We start from the raw sequence: 13,357 nt of genomic DNA on the forward strand, positions 1-13,357 counted from the left end.
TGATTGATCTTTACTGTAGGCTGAGAGGTAGGTCCTGGACTGTGCAAGGTGCAGATCAGTTGATAATGGGGAAAGAGCTAGGATGACCTTGGTAAGTTACTGTGAAATCTTATAGGACAGAAAACAGATGTTACAGGCCTGTTGTAAAAATAGGTTTGCTTGTGTCAGTCAAGTGTGAGATCCATCCAGGATCCTGCTTTCAGTGCTGACCACAGGCAGATGTCCAGGAAAAGCAAGAACAGGGCAAGTATGACACCTTCATACAAGTGTTCCTCAAGCGTCTTTAGGCTTCCTGGATCTGAGGTGTTGGGTCTGTCTAGTGATTCTCAATAGATTCCTCTTCCAAGTGTCCATCCAGTCTCTCTTGAAACTCATTTGATCTGCTCCATCCCTAAACATTGTTTGCAAAGCAGAGAGCTCCACACATCTTCAGAGAGTTGCATAATGAACCATCTCCCTCTGTTTTATTTCAGTCTAGCTGTTACTGGCTTCACTGGATAACTTCTAGCTCTTATATTAGAAGAGAAAATAAATAGCAGATTCTTATTCAGTCCTTTCATCCCATTTAACATTTCTACCATACTCACTAAGTGCCATCTGTCTTAAATGCTGGAGGTGGTCAATTCCACTCCATCCATCGGATGCAGCATTGGGCATCCCATAAATATATTAGATGTTTCCTCAGACCAATCTCCCCCCCCAAAAAAGAAAGAAAGCACAGGGCATCCTGTGAGGTAGGTACAATAAAAGACTGAAGAAGTGATTGTTTTGTAAACTTGATTCATCCTAAATAAGGGAGCAGATGAATGGAGAAAGAAGCAGCGAAGTGGAAGAAACATTGTGATTGAGTAACAAAATATTGCATCATGATGCTTGCCTGCAGGGCTACTGAAATAAAACTACAGAGAATGGTCCACAGCCCCAGGGAGCCCCTGGCCCCATGAAGTCCTGACACAGCTAGTCAGCAAGGGCTGGGATAAACCATTGGCTCTGTCACATGACACAGTGGAAACTCTAGGCTTATTGTTCCCCTCAGTACACACTGTGTCTTCAGTGACCCATGCTTGATATTTTTCCCCTAACTCAGCTAGACAGGAGGACAAAATCTTTTTCCCAGTTTCACAGAGAGGATCAAATAGAAACAAAATGACTTAATGGAATTATCACCTCCAAAATCTCTCAAAAAGAAAAGAAGATTTGGAGATACGATGGGCAGAAAAAGCAGCACATTTGCTGCTGGTATGGAAGCCAGATAATGAAAAACAATGGTGGTTTTTCTCTCATTGACACCATTTGCTCCTGGCAGTGTGAAAAACTCTTATGTGTCATCTCTTGCCAAACAAGTGATGGAAGAGAAATGAAGAGAGGAAATGTCTTCACAGAAAACTCTAAGAAGTGAAGAAGGGTGAAGAGGGAGACAGGCACCGGGGAGAAAGAGGAAGAGCCTCTCTGTGATGTGGGGACTCGCAGACATGCTTCTCCACCAGAAAGACTGCACAGATGAGACTTCTTGAACACAAGAGATTGCCTCAAACAGTAGCTCCAAGGACAGAAGTGACATGGGCCATCAGGTGGTAAAACATATACGAATGTGTAACTGCTGGAAATACAGTCTATCTGAGTTGCCATCTAATGTGCATCTTTTTCTTTCCTTATTTGGTGCTTCACGCCACTTGTGTGCCTGAAATTTCAAGAGCCTCCACGCTTTCTGATGGAGAGACTTCCTCCTACAGATGGGCATTTTGCCACGGAAACTTCACTGCTTCCCTCCTCTGCAGAAGAGCAAAATCAACTGCTCTGAGTGCTGGGTGCCCATAACCCAAAGCACAGTGAAGTCATTGTGCCACACATTTCACCGGGTGCCTGAGGCCATACCAAAGGAAAGGCTTGGATGGCATGGGCTCCAATCCCCACAGCCCAGAGGTGGGATGGGTGCCACACCTCCAGCCCACTGGGTTCCTGAACCTCTAGGAGGGTATGGGCAAAAGATGAAAGCAGCAAGCAGCACTGAGCTCTTCTGGAGCTGAAACAGGACCAAAGCTAAACCCTAAACATCCCCTCCTTTTCTCATTCCCCCACCTCTGCACTGTTTGCATAACGTTTGAGCATGTGAAACTTTGGGGAAGTGAAATCATTCCTGGTTACAACTTGCTGCTTTTTCTGCACTGGATTTTTTTGTAATTTTTAATCCTAAAGCTGATTTAACGGGGTGGAAAGCCCAGCCTCTTCCTGCCTGCAAAGTTTATATGGATGCATAAAGAAATACTGTTATTTGAAAAGCGCCTTTCTGCTTTCACTAATTTAGATCACAGCGCACTAGTGGCCATGGCAATGGACACCTCTGGGAATTTATGAAGTAGAGAAGGAAAACCAAATACTTCTTGCAAAATTAAAGATCCTTGCCCTGTAATTCTGCGAGCCTCAGTGCTGTGCAGGGGTTGGCATGCCTCTTACAATGAAGTCACCTCCATTGCTCTATTTAACAATGGCAAAGGCATATAGATGACAAGAAACCAAGACTGTGCAGCAAAAACCCATGTGGCTGGTGCTGCCCTGCTCAGCAAGCTGTAAGAAACCACGCACAACAATGAACAATGCTTTTCCCCCCCAAGCTGCATAACCTTTCCTCAATGCATTTGTTAGGTGTGCATTTAAGTCTCCCGAAGGCTGCTCAGCACATTCCCATCCCTCAGGACCTGACCTCTCAGTTGTTTTTCTTTAATGGCATGGAGATGTGACAGGGAGCATCAGGCTGGGTGTTTGGAAAAGGCTCTTTATCAGCGGGCATGGGCATGGAACAGGCTCCCTAGGGCAGTGGTCATATCCCCAGGCTGCTGGAGTCGAGGGAGATTTTGGACAATGCTCTGAGATAGAGGGTTTGAATTTTGGGTGGTGCTGTGGGAGGGCTGTCCAGGCGCCACAAAGGGACTGTGGTGAGAGGGCTGAGGAATGGCTACCTGAGCCGTGGCCACACAGTGACTGGTGTTCATCACCACAGAGCCCAGGTGTTCATCACCCCAGAGGTGCCCCATGCAGCAGGGATGGAGCCCTGCGGCTCTCTGGACTCAGCAGCAGCGCCGGCTTTGGAGGAAATCCCCCAAGTGAAAACAAAGGCTCTGTAAGTCATTTCCTCTGTGCTGAACAGAAAGACATCTGTGCTGATCCAGCCATTACGCATAGGCACAGCAAAACAATACACTTGTTAGCAGCACAGACCCAGTTTCTTTCCTCTGGGCTCATACTTCAAAACATTTAGAGACGTGTTTTAGCTGAACTTTTCCAGCTTGATCTCTTAACAAAGTTTTGCAGACGGTTGCTATGGATAAAGTTGGGATAAGGGAAGGCAGTGAGGAAAAGGGCCTGGATGACAACGCAGCAAAAGTCACTGTGGCCGTGGCTGGTGCCCGAGCTTTGGGGTGCCTACGTGCAACCACAGCGTCCGGCCTGGGCGCTCTACACAGCCGTCACACAGGACGCACTGCGGAGCGGGAAGCAGCAGGACCAAACCACGCGTCACGTTTTCAAGGCGCGCACAGAAAACCGGGATGGGACCTCGCACCCTCTCTTTCCAATTCACCACCTCCTCCTCGCTTGGTTTGTCTCCTCACGAAGCACGCACACCACCGAGGCGCCTCCGCGCTCCCCACACCTGCGGCAGCTCCTCAGCTCCTCCCCGCCTCCCCGCCGCCCGCACTCCGCCCCGTCCCGCCCCGCGCTCCCTCTGCCTCCTCCCGCCGGAGCGGAGCAGCGCCTTCCGCCTTACCCCGTACCGCCGCCTCACGGTCCCTTCGGCGGCGGCGCTCAGGAGCCGCAGGTAAGGCAGAGCCGGGGAGCGGGGTGAAAAAAAATCGACAAGAAAAAGCTCAAACTTTTGCCGAGCTGTGAGCGGCCACGGGGAGGGGTTTGCGCGCAGGTGGTCGCTGCCCGGCAGCTCGGAGGCTGCTGGCCGGTGCCGTGCGGTAACTGCAGCTCTCAGCGCACGGTTTGCAGCGAGCAGCGGCAGCGGAGGGGAGAAATGAAGCGCGGAGCGGTAACCGCTTGGAAGCTCCGCCGGTAACGGCCGGCACAGTTCGCGTGGTACAAAGTGCGGCAGCGCGGATTCCATTTACAGCGAAGGTTGTTTGGTGTTTCCTTGTTTACGCGACTTGGAGTTCCTCGATGTAGCCGCTCTGCTTCAGCGGGGGTCGGCGTCTCAGGCCGGGATCAGCTCGGTGTGGGATTTCGGTTCTGGGCACGGCTCCGTGCGCCTCTGCGCGGCCGTCCCTCTCGGTTGGAGCGCTCCTACGGCTGCTGCTGCTGCTCAGCTGCTGCGTGGGGCAGCTAACGCGGTGGCTGCTGTGCGGGCTCCTGCTGGCTTCTTGTGAGCTGGAATTGGTTGTCAGTGACACGCTGAGCTTTTTGGGTAGACTTGGCCACGGGCTCTGATGATCTGAAGTGCCCGGTATTATTTCATCAAGAGTGCATCTTTTCCAGATACAATAATAATAATAATAATAAAAATCAGTGGTAGCGGAAACACTGATATAAGTGTGTCTCAGGAGTACTACTTGACTGCTTGTTTTCAGTTCAGAGCATATGCTTACAGGTGCTCAGTCTGACTGTGGTAGAGCATGGCTCTGGGTGAGGCATCGCTTCTTCATTCCTCTCCTAACTCTCCAGTGACTGAAGGATGAATTGTTGCATATGGTTGGTACAGAAGCATTTCATAGAATTATTAAGGCTGGAAAAGACCTCTGAGATCACCAAGTCTGTCATCTCATCCCCACCATGCCCGCTAGCCATGTCTGTCAGTGCCACATCAACACATTTCTTGAACACTTCTGGGGACAGTGACTCCACCACCTCCCTGGGCAGCCCATTCCAATGCCTCACCACTCTTTCTGAGAATGCTTCTAACATCCAACCTGAACCTCTGCCTGTGCAACTTAAGGCCGTTGCATCTCATCCCCTCACTGTTACATGGTAGAAGAGGCTGACCCCCACCTTGCCACAACCTCTTTTCAGGTCATTATAGAGAGCAACAAGGTCTCTCCTGTGCCTCCTCTTCTCTAGACTAAACAATCCTGGATTGAATTCCCATGTTTAGGATGTTATGGGGTGGCAGAGTGCAGAGCCCATACAGGCAGACTCCCAGTTGCTGTGATTACTCAGGGTGATGGTGCCTGTGCACCCACTGTGCTGCCTGTGCCATGCCCACTGCTCTTTTCATCTGGCTCCATTCCTACTGTGGTCTCTTCATGCTTTGCCTTCATGCCATCTCCCCCAAGTCCTGCCCTGGGGGCCAAACTGTCTCCTGGAGGAGAAGGGCCTGGAAGGGTCTCGTTGGTTTTGTAGGGGGTGAGGCAGCTTCCATGCAGGGTGCTGTGGAAGGGACTGGTCTGCAGAGCAGGGGTGGTGGGGAGCTGGTGGGCTGCCTCTTGCCACGTGGGGTCAGCATGGTGGTGGTGTTCAGTGGCCGCTGGCCTGCTATAGAATCTCACTTGTTTCTGGAAGATCTCTGATGGTTGTGATCTGTAGGGGGCCAGACAGGGAACGAGCCCATTTGTTGTCACTCTCCTCTGCTAGTCTTCATACATCTCAGGTTTATTTACTGTATTTATTTCTAACCAATTTTATTTTTTGAAGACATTAAAGCTCAAGGTGAAATACACCCATCTCTACTTCTATTCCTAAATAAAAGGGTGCTTCACATGCCCTGCTAAGTTTCTAAAAGAATTCTGTGGGTGAACCAAAATGATCTCTGTAAGTTTGCCTGCTGAAACCACTGAAAACAGAAGCAATGTGGTTATACTGGGCACCTGGGTACTCCCTCTTCTCTCTCTCTCTTTTTTAAATGTGATCATCTCACAGGTGTGAGAATCAAAGCCAAAGATTTGGCATTCAGGGGTAGCTCATGCTACCAGTTGAGCCACCTTCTAACCTAAGTTCTCGTCTGCCAGATTGCCTGATTTTAATATCCATTCAGAACTTATAGAAGGACCACCTTTATTTTTTCCTCCTTCTGGATGTTATTTTGGAGTTTGATCTTCTAAAGGCATAGATTGTGAAGCAGCTTGAATTATGTCCTGAGTTATGCCGCGTTTCAGCTCCCAGCTGTGTGCTCAGCCCTGTGAATTGTCTCTGCGCTGTATCCAATAGCCTGGCTGGCTGCCTGCAATGGCTGCAAATGGAGAAAAATGAAATACAGCTGACATTGTTTTACTGGCTTTATTTCATTTTATCTTGCCCCGAAACAACATTGTATTCAGGAGTGCCATGATAGTGCAGCATCCTGTAATTAAGGTTACAATAGCTGGGAAGTGGTTAATTTCACAGAACTGGTTGGAAGCACCAGGAAAAGTCTCCCCCTGCGCCAACCGTAGACGTAACGTGTTGTAGATTAGTTCCTTCTGTATTGTGTTAGCTAGTAAACTGAGTACACAAGATAAGGCACAGAATGGTGTGCTTCTTATACAAATGTTTATATCTCAGATATGCAAAATATTTTCTGTTTATCAGACAATGGAATTCTGTGCTTCCTACTGTCAACGCAAAGATCATGGAAAATGCCTTTAGCCTCTATTAACCATTGACCTCAAAGATGTTTTGCTACTTCTGTATGTTTTGACTTTTTTTGGTACCCTGTTATGTTTTCACTGTTGCAGTTGGAATTGTGCTTTAAAAACTTGTGTGTGCCAAAAAGTGAGTTGTTGTGGTCTATAGTGGATCTCCTGCAGCAATAGGACGTACATGCTTCTGAAGGACATCTGTCGTACACCAAAGAAGGTAGTGTGTAGATGAGGGCAGCTGGTGTCTGGGTGGACACGCTTGCCCTTTCTATCACAAGTAGTAGAAGAGGAACTGGGGTGCAGAGCTGTGTGATGGAGCACTGCCCCGTGGCTATGATGGCTCTGGCAGGTCTCAGTCATCCCCTGCCTTGACGCTGTGATTCAGAGTCAGGATGCAGAAATGGGAAAAATACCACATGAGCCAAAACTTGGAAAAATAAATAGCCTTCTTGTAGAGATATGTGGCGAAGGGCCTCGTCATAAGGAATGCTGTGAGAGGGGTGGTTGGTAGGATTTCACAACTTCCTGTGTGTGGAGGCATGATAGAGAGGTCACTTCCTTGCAAGCACCAAAAAGGGCGTGAAGTGTTCAAATGGGAGTGCAGAACCTGAAATGAGTAATGGAAACCTGCTGGGGAAAAAAAGAAAAGAGATCCCAATGTTCTGGGAGTGCATGGAGTGTGGGCCAAGTGTTTTCCTGGTGCTCTCGCTTTCCCTTACTCAAGTTTCTCCTACAGGCAGATGTATGAGTGGGTACTGCTCTGCTACGTGTGAGGTACAACTGCATGGTGCTCAAGTAGGTCAGAGGAGGGTTTCCTGTCAGGAGGAGTTTTGCACAGCCCCGTGCCTTTTATGAGCTGTGATCTGATGAAATCAAAAGAATACCTTAGGTGTAGGCCTTGTTTGCACTTGAATATAGGGCAGAAAAAAGTGTTGCAGTGTTCATCCTTTTGCAGCCCGATGTGGACAATGCAGCCAGCATTGTCCCTTGCATTACAAAGTAAAAGAAGTCATCTTTCCCTCGTGAGGCAGCCACGTAATTCAGCATTAGATACAAATGGTAACTGCCCCTTGCTTGTAGCTGAATGCAGTACTTGCAGCTCTCTCCTTGGCAGCCCTGTGCAGAAATCTTATTGTCATCTTCTCTATACTGGTCTAAAGTGTAAGTGAGATGACAACAGCACTTCAAATTCTTGATGTAGAGGGTGGTAGTTTCTCTGATGGACAGCTAAACTCTACCACACCACTTTCACTTCCTCTCCTCAGTGGAAGAAGGGGAGAAAATACATGGAATAGGGCTCAGAACAAGGAGATGGCTACCAATTGCTACTGTGGGCAGACCCAACTCAGTGTAGGGTGATAAATAGATGACGACTGCTCTGAAAGCAGTGCCTCCTATTTGATTTTGTTGGTCTATGACACCAGAGGCAAATGTTGGTGGTATGGCAGTAGAGATTGAACATTTCCACAGGTCTCTTAAAACTGGTGGTCTTAAATACACCTTGGGATCTTTTGAAAGCAAAATGGCTATCCACACCTTATCCAGTAAAGATGATTAAAAGAGTATTTTCCAGCATGGGAAGATGTAGCACTCAGTGTTAAAACTGATTGGTTTCCAAACTGCCACTGCAACTTCTCTTCAACTTGCTTATGCATAATGTGTTAGAGGATAGTGTTCAGTTATGTGGCCACATGCTGTGGCTGATATAAAAGGAAAATAAAGTAATGGGCAAGCGGCACAATTCCTCAACTTCCTTCAGTTATTTCTCTAGATCTCTTGAACTGAAACCAACCCTGGAAGTCAGTGTGAAGCAGGCAATCCCTGTGAAAACTTAAGATCTGGACATAAAAGGACCATCTTATCCTAACTTTACAGTGTCTTGCCTTTATCCCATGTAATCTAGACATCAGTGAGTCTGGGTGGTGGAAGTGTTGCTTCTAGTGTTGCCTATTCCACGGTATTTTTATGCCTTACCATTAGTGATCAGAGTTGATTAAATGGCATATGATGTTATCACACATTAACGATAGTATCATACAATATCTCAAAGAGAGTTTAAGTCGAATACAGCTGCTTTAGATGTTAAATGTCTTGTGATGCCTGATGAGTGCTCTTGTCCCTCTTTAGCTCACAACGGCTGAAACACCCTGGCATCCAAGAATTTTCATCGAGGGGAGTGGAGTAATGAGCCTCTCTGCTAGAGATGCTCACTGCCTCACAGGATTGAGAGCCTGAGAGAAAAGGAATGCACAAGATGACAGCACTACCTCAGTCGTGTTGATTTTCAGGTACGGTGAGAAATTATTTCCTTGAGATAATGCTTGAAACAGTGGTGAGACTGAAGTCCTTTAGTATTCCTTACTCCTTGGACTATGTTGTATGTGAAGAAATTCTTCAAGGTTGCATCCTGAGTTTTCAGCCCTGTATTTAGAGACTTTATTAGTAAAGGGCTGAAATGCAAGTGAAAGTTTCACTGTTTTTAAAAAATCTACGAATAAGGTCAGGATAGAACTCTGTGGGATCTGCCTCCAAAACTTCAGGAAAATAGATCTCACTCTTCCAATTATCCATTCAGAAGATAAACAGCAGTGTGGATTCTATGTAGAGATACTATTGTTATTTTCTTGTTTTTTTAATCTTTAATCCTTATTGTGTCATAGAGCTCGTTCAAGTACAGAGTAAAGCAGAAACTGAAAGGCTTTGCTAAATTTTGAAAGAAAATGAAAGCTGCTGTAAATAAATGCAGTCCTTCAAGTCATTTGTCAGCTAAAAATGCACAAAGCATGAGAATGTACAATTCTCTCTGGTAGCATTACTGTTATGATTTTGAGTGCAAATCAAACGGAAATTCTAGCACTAAATGCTGGATTGTCTCACTTCAGCAACATGAGGGTGTGGCATGATGGTGAGGGAGTTTTGAGTTGAGTTTTGTCTGAGCTTCTTTTATATGAAGTTTTTCTTGTAACCCATCCAATGGATCAGGGTCAGAGAGGCTGGAATCAGAAGATAAGAATGTAGACCTTAGCGACATCTCTGTTTTGGTAAGCACAGCAAAAATCACATGGTTTGGGAAACTGTGAATTGCCAGATGTGGGAAAAGAAGTACAGCATCTCAGCTGAAGTGAAAATGATCACTGATTTGCAATCCCATATCCTGCATTTTCTTGATGATGTATCCTGATGAAAACAATGCATGGGAAACTTGACGCACAGGAACTTGCAGACTTGCAGTATTTCCTGCCCCGTACGTGTTGGCTTGTATTTTTCTTGTGCGCAGAAGATGATCTTGATGAATAACTCTAGATATATCAGTGCTGCCTGTATGAGAGAAGGTTTGGGGCTAGTCAGCTATTAAATAGGTGTAAAAAATGCCTAACAGTTGCCAAGCTGCATCACTGTACTGCCTCAAGAAGATAATCAAGAATTCTGGGGGAAAAGTAGGCGTTTGTGGACTGCAGCATGTGAGTTAAGGTCAGTTCATCATCTGAGTTAATTTCACAGTTTTGTTTTCTGCTTAAATTCGTGTATACCCATGAGCTATTTCTTAGCATTTTAGCTTCCTCACCTCATCACGGGTTCTTGTTTCTGTCTCTATTTAAAACCAGTTATTAATACATGTGTGAATTTTTCATATTAATTGCCCTATTAATGAATGTATTTAAAGATAGTGTAGTTTCTGGTATGTTTGGTTGGAAATAAACAGTCATCATAATGAGAAATGTGCGTTATGCAAATTTCTATCATTAATAACTAACATCTTGTCACATAGCGTATGGTTACCTTGTTTATGTACTTTTTCATGTTTAGTTTTGTTAAAATGCTGGAACCAGACCTGGTGCATAAAGGACCTGCCACAGCTGTGCTTAGTCTCTTTGACCTCTTTGACTCATTTCTGATAAGCGAACTGTGCAGCGAATGCATTAATTTCAGCATTACAGCTCACTGTGAAGGTGCTCTTCATAGAGCATCTGCCAAAAGCATCTAAAGGGTAAACTGAAAATAGGATGCAATTTTATTAAACTGCTTTTAGTTTTGGAGGGAGAATGGTTATTTTGTGCCTGCAGTAGAGCTGTTAACAGCTACTGTTACTGAGAGGACATGAACTTGGCTCACATTTAACCTACGTGTATTACTTAGGAGGGTGGATATCTGATAAAAGATTTAAAGATGATCATGGTTTTTAGCAATATGGAGAGTAGTTTGTGTTCTTCCACAACCCAGAGAAAAGGAACACCACACCCCTGGAGCTGGTTCAAGGCTTCCTCATCAGGTTCTAGGAAAACTTGCTTTAAAATGAGAGACAAACAATACAGCAGGGATCATTCCTCTCTAACCCAGCTCTCACCCTGACGTAGCACTCTCTTCTGCTAGCTGCATGCTCAAGATTTCCCCCAAATTCCCTGTAAACCAAGCACTCATTCATGGTTTTTCCTCACCTCAAAACTTCCTTGTAGCTCTACCCAACCATACATTTGCTTCCATGGTCATGTGTCCTTCATTGGGAGGTAGCCAGTTCAGTGCAAATGAATCTGGATTAAATTTCCCATAAACACCCTCTTTGCAATGAGGCTCACATGTGTGTGGCTGTCACTCCGTAGGTGCTGAAGCGCTCTGCTGGCTTTTTTGTTGCAGATGCTTACAGTTGTCATCCATTTTGGGAAGTAATATAGTTTCCATGTAACCACACAGAGGAAAGAAAGTGTATTGAGGAGCACTGCAGAAGTCATAAAAGTCATTTGGATTCTGATGAGATACTTTCATCTGACTGAGGAAAGTTTGATGATTGAAATGATAGAACTAATCTTAGTAGACACTCATATAGGCCTGCTATCAATTTGGGAAGTAGTAGTTTTCCCAGTAGTGTGGAAGAAGAAAGTTCCTTTACGTTTCTTATGAATAAAACAAGTGCAAAAAGAGGCTGGCAGGTTGCTAGGTGAATAGCTTGCTTCCCTAGCAATAAAACAGCAAGTAGGAGTTGGTGTTTGCAGTGTGTTTCAAAACCAAATGCTATTGTGATTCAATGAAAGATAACCCTGAATTTTGAGGAACGTCTCCAAATAACTCATTCCGTTAATTGTACTGCTGGCATGCAATTGTACTGAACGTTGTGAGAGTGAATTACAAACGTTGTGACTTCAGTCAGATCATTATACCTGGGTCTAGTGTGACTGCAAGCTTTAGTGACTTAAAGCTGGCCTTTGAAGATGGATTTCATAACCTGTGTCTGCTTCCAATTCACATGGGGTGTACCTATGGACTCCTTCTATGTACTGTTCTTGAGATATGAAGATATGTCTTTAATTCATAAACCTTTTGTCAAATGTACAGTCAATCCAGTTCATGGCATGGTTTGAAAACTATATATCAGCTGAGAAATGAGTGAATCAAGATGCTCGTGCTTGGACTCATCTGTGTCTTTTCAGCAGAGTGCAAGTCAGAGAAGCTAGTGGCAAGCTGGCTGGGATCAGAAGCAGGTGTACCATAACCCACACCTGAATTAACAATTCCAGAGAAGTAGTGCAAATGAAAGGTAGCACTGGTACTGCTTTCCTGCAGCCAAGGTCCCAGCCAGGGTTTCTGTTGCTTCAGCTATGCTACATAGACATACCAGTGACACTTTGCCACGATGGCCCTTTGGTGCAGAGGACAGCTGCTTAGAAGTATTCCATGTTTGCTGTCAAACCTTGTGCAAGGTAGAACTCCTTCAGCTGCTGATTGAGTTTCCACGATTGTTTAAAATGACACAGATAATGATTCAGGAAACTGGAAGGGTTTTTTTTGTGTGTTGAAATACTGTAGTAGGATACTGGTTCTAGCTTTGGACTTAATGGTTTAGGGGCCAGAGGAGGGATGGTTCCAGATGATTAATGTGTGTCTTATTTATGCCTTTCTCTGCTGTAAAAGGTGTATCAGTTCAGTGGTGCAAAACAAGACTGTAATTGTGTTGAACTTAATGCAGACTTGTACTGGTGTCAGTCACGTGGTATGTAGAATGGGTAAGCGGAGAGAACTTACTTCATAGTCAAAGAAAGGGTAGTTATTTAGTTCATCTTGCAGTGTTGGTGTAGTGGAATTGCTAAGTCAGGGCCTGAAACAGTGATTGAGCACCTGGTAGGAAGGCAGGGCCAGCTCAAGGAGCTCAGGTGCATACAATACACCTGAGTGACCAGAAGAGGTGCAGCCAGGATCCATCCCCTCCCAGACCTCATTTAAGGGTGGGCAGTGGAAGCATAGGCATGTTGCTGGAGATCCCTGCCTAACGGAAGCCTTCTAAGGGTAAGCAATTTCTTTTTGTTATTTCTGTGTCCATGGCTGCTACATTGAGCATATCCTCTCTTGCTGCAGCCCGGGACTTTGCTACCCTGCTGTCATTGCAGTGCTTTCCATTGCAATGTAGCATTATAGTGGGAAAGAAAAGTTACTTTAGAAATATTAGACATTCACTGTACAGAAAACAAGGCACCATTTGTATGGATTATGGTATTTTAGTTAGAACATGTCAAATGCGTGTCTTGACTACTAAAATAAATTGAGCTTATTTGTGCTATAATATACCAGTTGCTCACCTGAGATTGTGTGACATTAGGAAAACCAAATTCAAATTATGAAGAAGTTGAATTAAAATTTCTCCTTTAGTGAGATTAAAAAGGTCAGAAGAACTGCCTGAGGCACTGTTGATGTCAGATTTTTTTGTTTTTCCCAGTTCTATGTACAGTAGCAATTTACCTGTTACTTAATGGTGAGTTTTAAAGTCCCTGAACAGAAGAATTAAGTTAAACCTCTGATTGAGCAGAACATTTAGTTTTTAA

The 13,357-nt window shown here is 45.2% G+C and overlaps 1 protein-coding gene across 8 annotated transcripts in view; it reads left to right on the plus strand.

The window, feature by feature from the left end:
* TEC (tec protein tyrosine kinase) overlaps window positions 1-13,357 on the plus strand; it is a 59,003-nt gene that overhangs the window by 13,437 nt on the left and 32,209 nt on the right. For 3 of the 8 annotated variants that reach the window (XM_046939936.1, XM_046939937.1, XM_046939938.1), the window contains exon 3: window positions 8,676-8,836. The gene's annotated coding sequence lies outside the window, so the exon portion shown is untranslated. Of the gene's footprint in view, window positions 1-3,779; window positions 4,117-8,675; window positions 8,837-9,817; window positions 10,020-12,781; window positions 12,825-13,357 lie in introns of those variants that run through there. The other 5 variants (XM_046939939.1, NM_001030372.2, XM_015285422.4 and 2 more) reach the window with 5 other exon arrangements.

This window comes from Gallus gallus, chromosome 4 (genome assembly GCF_016699485.2).
Source record: "Gallus gallus isolate bGalGal1 chromosome 4, bGalGal1.mat.broiler.GRCg7b, whole genome shotgun sequence".
Classification (NCBI taxonomy): domain Eukaryota; kingdom Metazoa; phylum Chordata; class Aves; order Galliformes; family Phasianidae; genus Gallus; species Gallus gallus.